Source organism: Thalia democratica, chromosome 8 (assembly GCF_965202585.1).
Source record: "Thalia democratica chromosome 8, ktThaDemo2.hap1.1, whole genome shotgun sequence".
Lineage (NCBI taxonomy): Eukaryota > Metazoa > Chordata > Thaliacea > Salpida > Salpidae > Thalia > Thalia democratica.
In genome coordinates, this window is record NC_139172.1 from 35,117,018 (window position 1) to 35,128,388 (window position 11,371).

The window sequence follows — 11,371 nt, forward strand, 5'->3', positions numbered from 1 at the left end:
ATAACAAAATAAAGAATTAAAAGTTAATTTTTGTTTAAAATCTTCTGTAAGTTTTGAATATAGTGTTTGTTTTTTCAACGACTTCACTGTTTATTTTTTATATCAACTTTAGTCTATTATTCAAAGAAATACAATAATGTAATATAAATAGTTAACTTTAACTGAAAAATTATCAAGATTTCAAAATTTCATTTTCTGTTAACAGGATAAGAGGTAAACAAAAGTAAGTTTAATGTACAACAAAATTTGCAGATTTGGTTTGAGTAGTTACTATAATATAGAGTTGACTTAATTAAAAACTTTACTGAGAATATTGGAAGAAAAGTTATGTACGAAGTTTAATTTAAAAAGCTATGTCTCTCCTATATAAGGTTAATGTAACCTGTTAAATTTTTAGTTGATTTTGTTATTCACCATCAAGCAAACTTTTTTTAATTCTTAACATAGAACAATAATTTTCTTAGTTAACTACTTTTACATCACAATAAAAAAAAAATAAATTTTTTTTTAAATATTTAACAAATATATTAGTACTTGTAATGAAGAAATTTAACTAAAAAATTCTGCTTTAAATTTAAAATTCATTGATAACGGCAAAAATAAACAGTTTATAATAAAATACAAAGCAAAATAATTTCGATGCTTATAATCAAGTTCAATGCACTTGGTATAAAAAACGAGCTACACTAACTTATTTACTTAACTAATATTATCTATGAAAACTATCAAGCAAACTTAATTATAAATGGAAGTTTAAGCGTTTGTGATGATCAACTTGTTAGGTAAGACAGAACTAAACTTATTAAATTATAAAAATCGTAATTTTTATTGAAATAAAAGGTTTTTCAATAATAATTTTTTTTAAATAATAAAAGAACACTTCAACCTTTTATTTTGGTTAAAAACATTCATTTGAAAACTAATGAAAAATTACCCACGCATTTGTTGTAAACTTTAATATAATACTACTTGAATATTTACTTTTTGAAGCTTGTGGATTTGTCTGCAAAAATAGATTTCATGGAGTTTCTTAAATTGAGGTCAATGACTTGGTCCTTTTTGGTCATTTTAATATTCATAATAAAAGCGCATAAAGTTTTTTTTTTATTGAAAACTTTAAAGTTTGTTTAATTTTTAATAGAACAAAACACAAGCTCATATCAAACTTTATTAGTAAAATCAAATTAGTGTCTTACTCTTATTGTTTTACAAGCTCACATACAACTTTATAAAACTACAGTAAAGCTAAAGACTTTAAAAATTGTTTAAAGCAAATGAATAAATATTCACTTTTAGTTGAAGTTTGAAAATAGTACTAAAAATTAAATAATAAAGCTGATACTAAAACGTTAATCCGATTGATAAATTAAATCATACATGATTATGATATTATGTTATTCTATTAAATGATGAATGCTCTAAGTCAGGGGTCGGTACGGTGTACACTGGAGCACTTTAGTGTACATGATTTTTTTTTTTTAAGTTGCACGAGACTTTTCGGGTGCAAGAAACTTATTTTGTGGTACATGATTTTTTTATTTGCGCAGAAAGTAAATTAAAATTTATTTTGATATTTCTATTTTTAAGACATATTCAACCTTGATATTTTATTGACCATTTTGTTGTTAATAAAACGACCTTTTTTGTACTCTCCAGTCTCCTAGTTTTATTTTGTTACATAATGTAAAACTTCTTCCACCTTAGCCACCAGAAAAAAAACTGAAGTGAGCAAATCTCATAGATTCTTAAAAACAAAAAAAAACGGTTACTATTCTATTAATGTTTAATTTTATTTACTCTTATTGTTTAAAAGCGTTTCTCTACATAAGAAATCACTATACTAATCAGTTTATTCAAGTGATATTTGAACAAAAAGTTTGTTTGGCCAAAAAAAATCAATTATGTTCTACTAATAATAAAGCTAAAGTATAGAAAGGGTCAATAACATCAGGGCTGTCTTTAAGAATAACTAAGTCTAGTTTTAAATCATGATTAACCTAGAGCAACTGAGGCTAGTTTTAATATAACTACAAAAACTAAGCATGACTGAGACTAGTTATAAATTACTTGAAAACCTTGGGTTTATTTTGATATCTTTTAAAAATCTTTAACTGTTTCTTTGTTTGAATTTTTTTAGTTTATACCTAATTATTAATGTTTAAAAAATTTCAGATGTTTATATGTCTGAGTTTCATTGTAATTTAAATTATTTTTTTGCTTATATATACCACTCTTTAAGGCTAGCTTGTTACTTGTGACTAAGTCTAGTCTTTAGTCACTCAGGCTTATTTATTAACTCAAAGAGTGGTTAACATGTAATAGTGTAAAACTTACTTGTAAAATTTTGAATACGAAAACTCTAGTTGACCAAATTAAATTTAAGTCTCTTGAAAAATTTTGCTAGTATGGTAACTTTTCTCAAATTTTACGCTAGTGCTTAAAACTATTTTTATTATGACATAAATGAGTTTTTTTATTTGTTTTTACAAATATTTTTCTAAATTGTTTACCACATAAGTTTGGTATTCTAATTTAAAAATAGAAGATTAATGATTAAACTTTTACTTGGTCACTGAGCAAGAGTTTTTGCTTTACTCTACTGAGTATTGTTGGCCTTGACAATAATAAGTTTTTCAGGGTTGCCTAAAAACTTGGTAACCTGGAAAAACCCGGAGTTCGACAATTTAGGCTAAAAACCTGAAATTTGAGAAATTAAAAAAAAAACCTGGAATTTTTAACAAAAGTTACTAAAAAACCTGGAATGTTAAACAGTTTTTACATGTTAAGTAGAAAAATTTTGTTTGACACAAAAAATGTACCATTTAGATAAAAATTTTTTATCATCAAAATTTTTTTCACTATCAAACATTTTTTTCATCATCATTTTTTCATAATCAAAAAAATGACTTTTGAAGTAGCTTTTTAAGTTCTCTATACTATTTAACACAGCTTTTTACCTTCCTAACTTTTAAATAAAAGTATACCCAAAAATGTTTACTTTTTAAAACCTGGAGGTAATTTTGAAAACCTGGAGAAATTTTTCCAAAAACATTTGGCAACCCTGTTGTTAGCACTTTAAGTTTTTTACCAAAAACATGACAATGTTTTAAGTATAAGTTATTATATCTTTAAAAATTAAGTATGTTTCAAAATATTTTTTAATTTTTTACAGTTAGACCTTAAAAAAAAATCTAAAAGTTCTAGGAGAAATCAGGTCAACTTAGTTTAATTTGGACTTTTTACAAAAAATTCAGTCTAACTGAGGCTAGTATTAATTTTCTTTGTAACTTTAGCTTGATTTAATGTATTTTTTAAGTATCTAGTGATTTTTCTAATTTTAAATGTTTTCTTCTCATTTGTTTCTAGGAAGTTATTTTGTTATTATCTCAAGTTTTTAGGTATCAAGCAACATTAACAGTGTTTTGTAAGTAATTATTTTAAAGGAAAAAATTATTTTTAACCAAACATTTCAAGTTTTATGTGTAACATACTAACAAAATTTAATTAAAAAAAATTACAGTTTTAATTTACTTGAATATTGTATCAAATCAATTTTTTCTGACAATTTTATTATATATACAACTTTAAATACCATTGAAGTTTACTTAAACAGGTCATGAAATAAATTAAGGAGAAATAGGTTTGAAGCATATTTACAGTGTTGTTACACATTTGGTCTAGTTTGATCTTTTTTGAAAAGCTCTAGCTGGTTGACCCAAGTTTATTTTAATTCCCTAGCTCTAGCATATTTCAGGATAGTTTGATAATTTTTCTGAACTATAAGCTACTTTTTATGACTATTTTTTTCTTAGACAATACAAGTTTTACTTTAAATGTCACGTAATTTAGTTTTAAAAAATATTAATCTATTTGTAGATACATTGTTAGTCATATAACTTTTTGTATTCTAATTTTAAAGTAAAAAACTCATGATGTTTCAAAAGAATTTTTCGCTTTACACTACTAAGTGTTAGTATTTTTACCCTTTTTAATGATAAGTGTGTATAATGTCAGATACTATTATGTATATATTTCTTTATGGATATTTTAGTTAATAAAAAATATTTAATGTTTTAAAGTTTAGAAGTCTCATTTTTCATAGAGTTTTTTGTTTTAGAATTTAAATTTAAACTGTAAAGTTGTTTTTTCTTTATTTTTTAGCTCATTATAATTTTGATTAAAGTTGGCAACTTGATGACCGACAGGTCTTTTTGTATATCCAGGTCCTTCAACCAAAAAAAAAATTTGTGCAATTTTGTTCAATTAAGCTCATTAAGACCTAAATTATTATTTAGCATTAACTTTAGAACCTAAAATTTAGGGTTGATCAGTATCGTGCTAGCAACAAGACCTACACAGACAGTTCCAGATCAACAACCGGATTTAGCTGTGATAATTTTTCATGTCTTTTTTTTCGTTACTTTTTAGTGTCATTTTTTTTCGTTATTTGTTAGTGGCAATACCTTTGTAAAACACAGATAGTAATCGCTTAATAAAAGCTCATTAAGTTAACTTAACTAAATATTTAAATTAACCTTTCAATAATAAAGAAATACCAAGACTACTGTTTGTTAATTGGGGTTGTGGCAATGTATTGAATTTATCTAGTTTTAGACCTGGGTGATAAAATTAAAATATTATTGTAAAAATAAGATGAAATAAAATTGATACTAAAAGTTTGTTAAAATGGATAAGGTAAACTGGTTAATCTATAGTTAGCGTGTAAAAATTAATTGGGAGTTACCGAATTACTAGTAAAAAATTATTAAAAGTATTTACACATTTTTAAACACTAGCAGCGCTAAAGAAAATCTAAATTGAGGTTCACAAAACTTTAATTTTGTGATTTAGGGTTTACGGATTCGAATTAGCGTGACGACCACTGCTCTAAGTAAGCATTTAAATGGAGCTTTAATAATATTGAACTTTTTACTTCATAAGTTTAAGACAATTATTTTTTTAGGTTTTTAAAGTCAGAGAAAGAGAGCTTTGTACATATTAATTTGAGTTGTCTATACCTTTTTGTAACAACCTATGAATTTTTTATTTGTTATTTTATGTATAATAAATATGTAGCAAAATTGGTTTTAATAGCTTATTTTAACTATAGAATTTTATAACTACTTTTAAAATTAAATTTTTACAAATGATTCAAACACTAACATAGATTTGGGTATATATATCAAATATAAACCTATATTATTTAAGATTAAATAAGACTAAAACGCTAAACAAATCAGTTAGCCTCAATCAAAGCACTGTTACTTACTTAACATAATTTTGATTAATACGGTTTAACATAGTGTTACTAATTCATATAAGCTTATTATTAATTTACCAGCTTAACCCTTTAATCCTTATAAGTGTTATTAATACAGTTATGTTTAAAAACTATTAATGACAGTAGTTTTGATTCCTCATAAAATACAAAGTATACTGTTATTTTTTTATGATCATTTTGACAATTTATTTAGGTAAATTAATCGAGAAATTGTTAACAAGATTTACACTTCCTACTGATAATTAACTTTAATTATTAATGTAACTTACTTTTAAACACACATAAATATCTTTTTAACAGGATTAATTAAAACTTTTGTTCAAAGAAAAGTTCAGTATGAATATTTGGAAAAGTCTATTCGTACACTCTGACAAAAATAAGAAATGTTCAACGAAAGTTTCAAGTAGTAAAAAACGTGGTAAACAGAACAAGCCTGTATTAGACGATGTTCACTGTTGCAAGTAAGCTTTGTTATTGTATGGTTGGAACTTAAAAATGATAGTATGCAAGATTAATTAAAACTAACCATTAAGTGTGTAATTTTAATCACTGAATAAACGGTTGGTATTTAAACTTAAACTTTCATGTTTGAGTAGTTTTGATAATTTGCTCATAGAAGTTTGGCTATTTTGCTTTAAGTTCAAATTAATTAAAGGATCAGTTTCATTTAAAAATATATGGGTAGTTAAAAACCTTTAGTTTAAACTTTACAAATTATTACAGCTCTCGGTTTGTAAAAATACATTTTATACCATTTAAGGTTTTTGTATATTTTTTACCTTACAATTAAGTATGTATGTTATGTACACAGATTAAAGAGTTAATTTTCGTTGTAACTGCATAAGTTAAGATCAACGAAGTTAAGTATTTAACTTAACTTTATTTTATTTCTTTGATAGTTTAAAAGAGGAACTAAGTAATGTGCTTAATATATGATATTTACTAAGTTAAATTAAAACACCAGAAGCAACACTTTAAACTAAATGTTTTCGAGACTATTACATGTGTAAAAGCAATCAATTTCTTTGAGTCATTTTATCATTATGGCTTAGAAAAATATCAAGTCTTCGAGTTGAACATACAGGAGAAAGTCTTTTGCTGAACGGACCTGTTGAAAAGTTTTCGCATGCAGCATAAACTTAATAAATTCTATAGTGTTTTTTTTAAGAAAAGTTACAATTAACTAATCATTTAAGTAGTATTATCAAACTAGTATGGAATATTTATAAGTACTCCTGTGTACTTTAAATCAAAACAAAAGAATATTTGAAATGTATTCTTATCATAAAACTTAAAGTAGTTGGTTTGCACAAGTTTAAACAATTTGTTTTCGTGGCTACAAAAATGTTGTGGGACTAGAATAGTTCATTAGCGGACCAGGTCCTGAGCGCTGTTTAAATAATTTATATTTATTAAATTTAGTAAGGCCAAATTATTTTGAAGAGAAATGAAGTTATATTAGTATTCAAAAGTAAAAATTACAAATTTATCCTTATAATATTAATAATTTATGACTTATCTAATTTAGTATTGTTTCCAACACTAAGTAGTTAATTGAGTGAAGCATTTGTTATTATGTTATAAAACTAATTAATTAAAACTTAATATAAATCTTTCAGACTTATTAAAAACAGTTTTAGAAGAACACTCTTTTAACGCCTATAATAAATTAACTTGCATCGATTTTTTTATCAGATTAAACTTTTACTTGTTGAAATTTGATTGAGTTTTTTATATTAAAAAAAAACATATTTTTAATTAATTCAAATCATTGCAGATTAATCGCTAATTGTGAAACTGATTCAAACGATGCTCAATATTGCTACAAATTGGCTGCAAAATTAACGCGATCCGCAAAAGAAGAAGTAAAATACAAACTTGCTGTGTCAGACTCAATTCTGACAATTTTCCCTAAGAAGAAAATTGCTACGAAAAGTAAGAAAATATTCCGACGATTAATAACCCGCAAAAAACGATTTCCACCTTTGAAAAGGACCACAATCTACAATTCTAGTTTTCACAATGGTTCAACGGTCATCAAAGAACCTTTTATTGTGGCCCAGGGTAACGAATCAATCAGGACTGGGCACAAAGTGTTCCCTGCGCACGAAATTGCTTTTTGTAACATTTTAGGTAAATCCCCGGAAACTCTGTTTATAGTCTGCCAGTCTTGCCTCAATTTCCAGTCGTTTGTTTACGTTTTTCGGTTTTCCGACTCTTTAAAATGCAAAATGTTCCATTCACGAGTGAAAAGGCTTTTCAAAATCGAAGAAGAAAACTTTAAGACGAAAGCTCGAAAAAGGTTTTCCTGTCCGCTTTGGGAATCGTGTAACTACTCAGCTTTAAAAACATCTAACCAGAGATACAGCATATGAATCTTGGAAGTATAAATCTTATGTATTTGTTTTGATTTTCTATTTAATTAAGAAAAAAAAACTTAATTTAGTTAACTTTCTTTTTAAACTTACATCTATATTTAACTGAACGTGAGTATGAAATTTATAAACGTTTTTACTTGCTACAGTTTTATAAAATAAATTTTTTAATTTCTATTTTAAAAATGTAGTTTGTCAAATAAAAAACATGCTGCCACTTTTTTTAATTAATTACTGACATACGATTTTTTATTAGATAACCGTAACTGTTAATTGTTTTAAACTTACGACGACTTTCTTTTTTTAACTTCTTCTATACATATCTCATAAAATCATCGTGCTGTAATGTTTTTGTTTATTGTTGTTTATAACACAAATTGAAAGTCTTGATCGGCTTAAAAATATTAAATATGACTCTGATTATGCAATAAAAAATGCTGCTTTAGTTTAAAAAATAGAATAAAGTTTTTTAATCAAAAAGTTGCTGCATAACATACATGGGTATTCATAAAAGAAAAAACTTTATTAAAAGTTCAATTTTGTCTTTTTTGTATTTTAAATATTTTAAATTATTAAAATAAGACACTTATGTATATATTTTTTGATTTATTACAAACAGTTTTCTTTAAACATAGACAGAGTTTAAATACAAGTGTATCATTATAATTTGATTTTTTTGTTTATGAATAGTAATAGAGTGATCTATAGAAAATCATGAATTATTTTATTAAAGTTGTTATAAAACCTTAAAAACTATTTTTTCCAAAAAAAATCTTTATCAAATTATAACGTTTTAATCTAAAAAAGCAAATGTATTTCAAAAAATTCATCATTTGTTTTTAGTTAAAGACTTTTAGTTGAATTAATTTACCGTAAACTTTCAATTAATTTGTAATTAACTTTGTAACTATGAAATAAATTAAAATTATTTTGACCATACCACTTTGTTTTAAATCATTTGCTCTTTTAATACGCGCGTATACGCTACAGGGTAAAAACATTCCAAATTATAAAATTAACTACATAAAAATATTAAAGCAAAACTTTGCAGAAAATTTAAAACTTTAAAGTTGTTGACCCGTTTCAGCAAAGTAACTTGAAAATAGTTCGATAAAAAATCGAACGATGAAAAAAGCGCTCAAAAACTTTGGTCTAAGAACCAAGTGTACAAAGGAACATTTCGGTTATCGAGTCGTACAACACATACTTATAAAATTTCTTACGAGCTATTGAACTTAGTTTTTTATCATTTAAATAATTAAATTATTAGTAAAGAAACAATCAGTTAATCGAAATGATAGAAAAAAAACTAAATTTTTTGTATAAAAATGTACTTAAAAACTTGTTTAGTAATATAAGAATTAAAAAATAGGTATAACTTTAAATCAACTTATAAAAGGAAATAAACAATACTTGAAGCAAACATTTGAATACTTGAATGAAAGGTTAAAATCTCCCTCTTTAAAGAAAGCAAAAATGTAATAGGCTGAAATATTTTTGTATTTAATTTTATTTATAAAAGTGATATCTTTATTTTGTCAAATAGTTTTAATTGAACAGTAAAAACAATTTTACATGCAAATAGATAAACAAACTATTGCATAGATTTTTAATAACTTTAAGGAAGTGATACCTTAATTGTCTTTGAAATGTAATCGTTTTACAAACATCGCTGGTTTATAAACATTTTGAATTAAGCCATCATTTACTTAAAATTTATCAGTCGTATTAGCCAAGAAATATTAAACTTATTTTTATACCTTTAAAATTAAATTATAGAACGTTTATAATTTGTAATAAAACCGTTTTTTTAGATGTATTATTAATTTGTGTCTATTCTCTTTTAAAGTACACTAAAAAAAACTTAAAAACTCAGTGAGAAGTTAACGTAAAATTGAAATTTTTCTTAGTTTATTAGATACATATATTTATAGTTGCATTTGATTGGTTTAATACAAGAAGTTATCAAGCTCTTGTTATTTCACTAATTAAGTTGATTAAACACATTGTTTAAAAAAAGTCGAAAAAAAAACTAGGATTAATAAACATCGACATTAAACTTGTTTTAAAATCTTATATGAGATTTACGTTAGAAAGCACAGCTGTAAACTTTTCTAGAGAAAAATTCTAACTTTGATAAATTTCCACTATAATCTTATAGACATTAAAAAGTAAAACTTTTATGGTTAAAAAAAATTGCGATGATTGAGTGTTTTTTTATTTACACAAAAAAAAATAGTTTACAGTTATTTGAAAATGAACACTAAATCTAAAAACGTTCTTTTTTTATGCATAAGTACAAAAGACAAGTACTTTTATCAAACATATTTATAAATATTGTTTTCGATCATATTTTTTGTTTGATTTAGTTTGAATTACCTTACACACTTAACTACTTTTTGTAATATTACAAAGAAGCAGTCATGCAATAAATATGTTGAAAAGAAGCGTATATTAACAAAAAGTATTAGACACCGATTAAAAAATCTGAAAAGTTGGTCTTTAGTTACAAATACCAAACTTTTATGATTGAATGTGTTAGATTAAATAAATTACATTTGTGGTATTCAATGAAATATAATAAATTATTTTAAAACTATTAATTATAAAAGTTTTTTGTTAGTCAAACAATTTAACTTTGAATGAATTTTATACTTACTTAATTTATAGAAGTTTAATTTTTTACTTAATTTTTTAAGCTGTTCCACACACAAATTTACTTTACATCTCTCTTTGTAAACTTATACAAAGCTATCGTGACTTTTTGGTTGATACACAATATTAAATTAAATATATATATTTATTTCATTAAAAAAAAACTTGTACTAGTGTTATTCTATCAGTTTTTGACAATTTCGTTTTATTAATTTAGGTTTGTATCGAATCTACTTTACAAATCAATAGCCAATTTTAGTAAACAAAAAATATAGCATCAGTTTACAATCACTTATCAACATAACATTATATCAATAATGGCCTTTTTATTTTATACACGTGTGGCTTGAATTTAAATTTATGCGTGTGTTGGTCTTTGTCTAGTTTTGTATCATAAGTTTTAAAATAACTAAAAGTATAAGTACTTGTGATTTAATAATGAATATAAAATTTTAACTATTTCAAGCTACATTTTCAAGTAGTTATTCAAGCTAATTTAAGTGTTAATAGAGTAGTTATATACAATTTTCTCATTTAGTTTTGTAAAGTATGCATATCTTTTTAGAGCATACACATTTTCTTGGGTAGCTGTCAAATTTGCATGTAGGGCACAAAATTGCACAAAGACACTACTGCACGAGGGGTCAAAATTGCACGAGGGAAACTTTTTGCACGAATTGAATTGTTTTTGTTTTAATTTTTTTATTAATTTTTATTTTTTATTTTTTCAATATTTTTTATACTATACCTGTTACCCCTAACCCTTATCCTCAATCGGTAAATTATTAATTTTTCTTTGAATATTTTTTTTTTTTTAACTTTTTTTTTAATAATTTTTATTAGTTATTTTTATTTTTTATTTTTACCATAAATTTTACCCCTAACCCTTACCCTCGGTCTCAATTAACTTTTTTTTTTCAATAACTTTTATTAGTTAGTTATTTTATTATTTTTTTTACTATCACTGTTACTCCTAACCTTTAGCCTCAGTCAGTAACTTTTTTTATCTTTTTGTTTTTTTATTAACTTATATTTTAGTATTTTTTTCTGTTTTTATTTT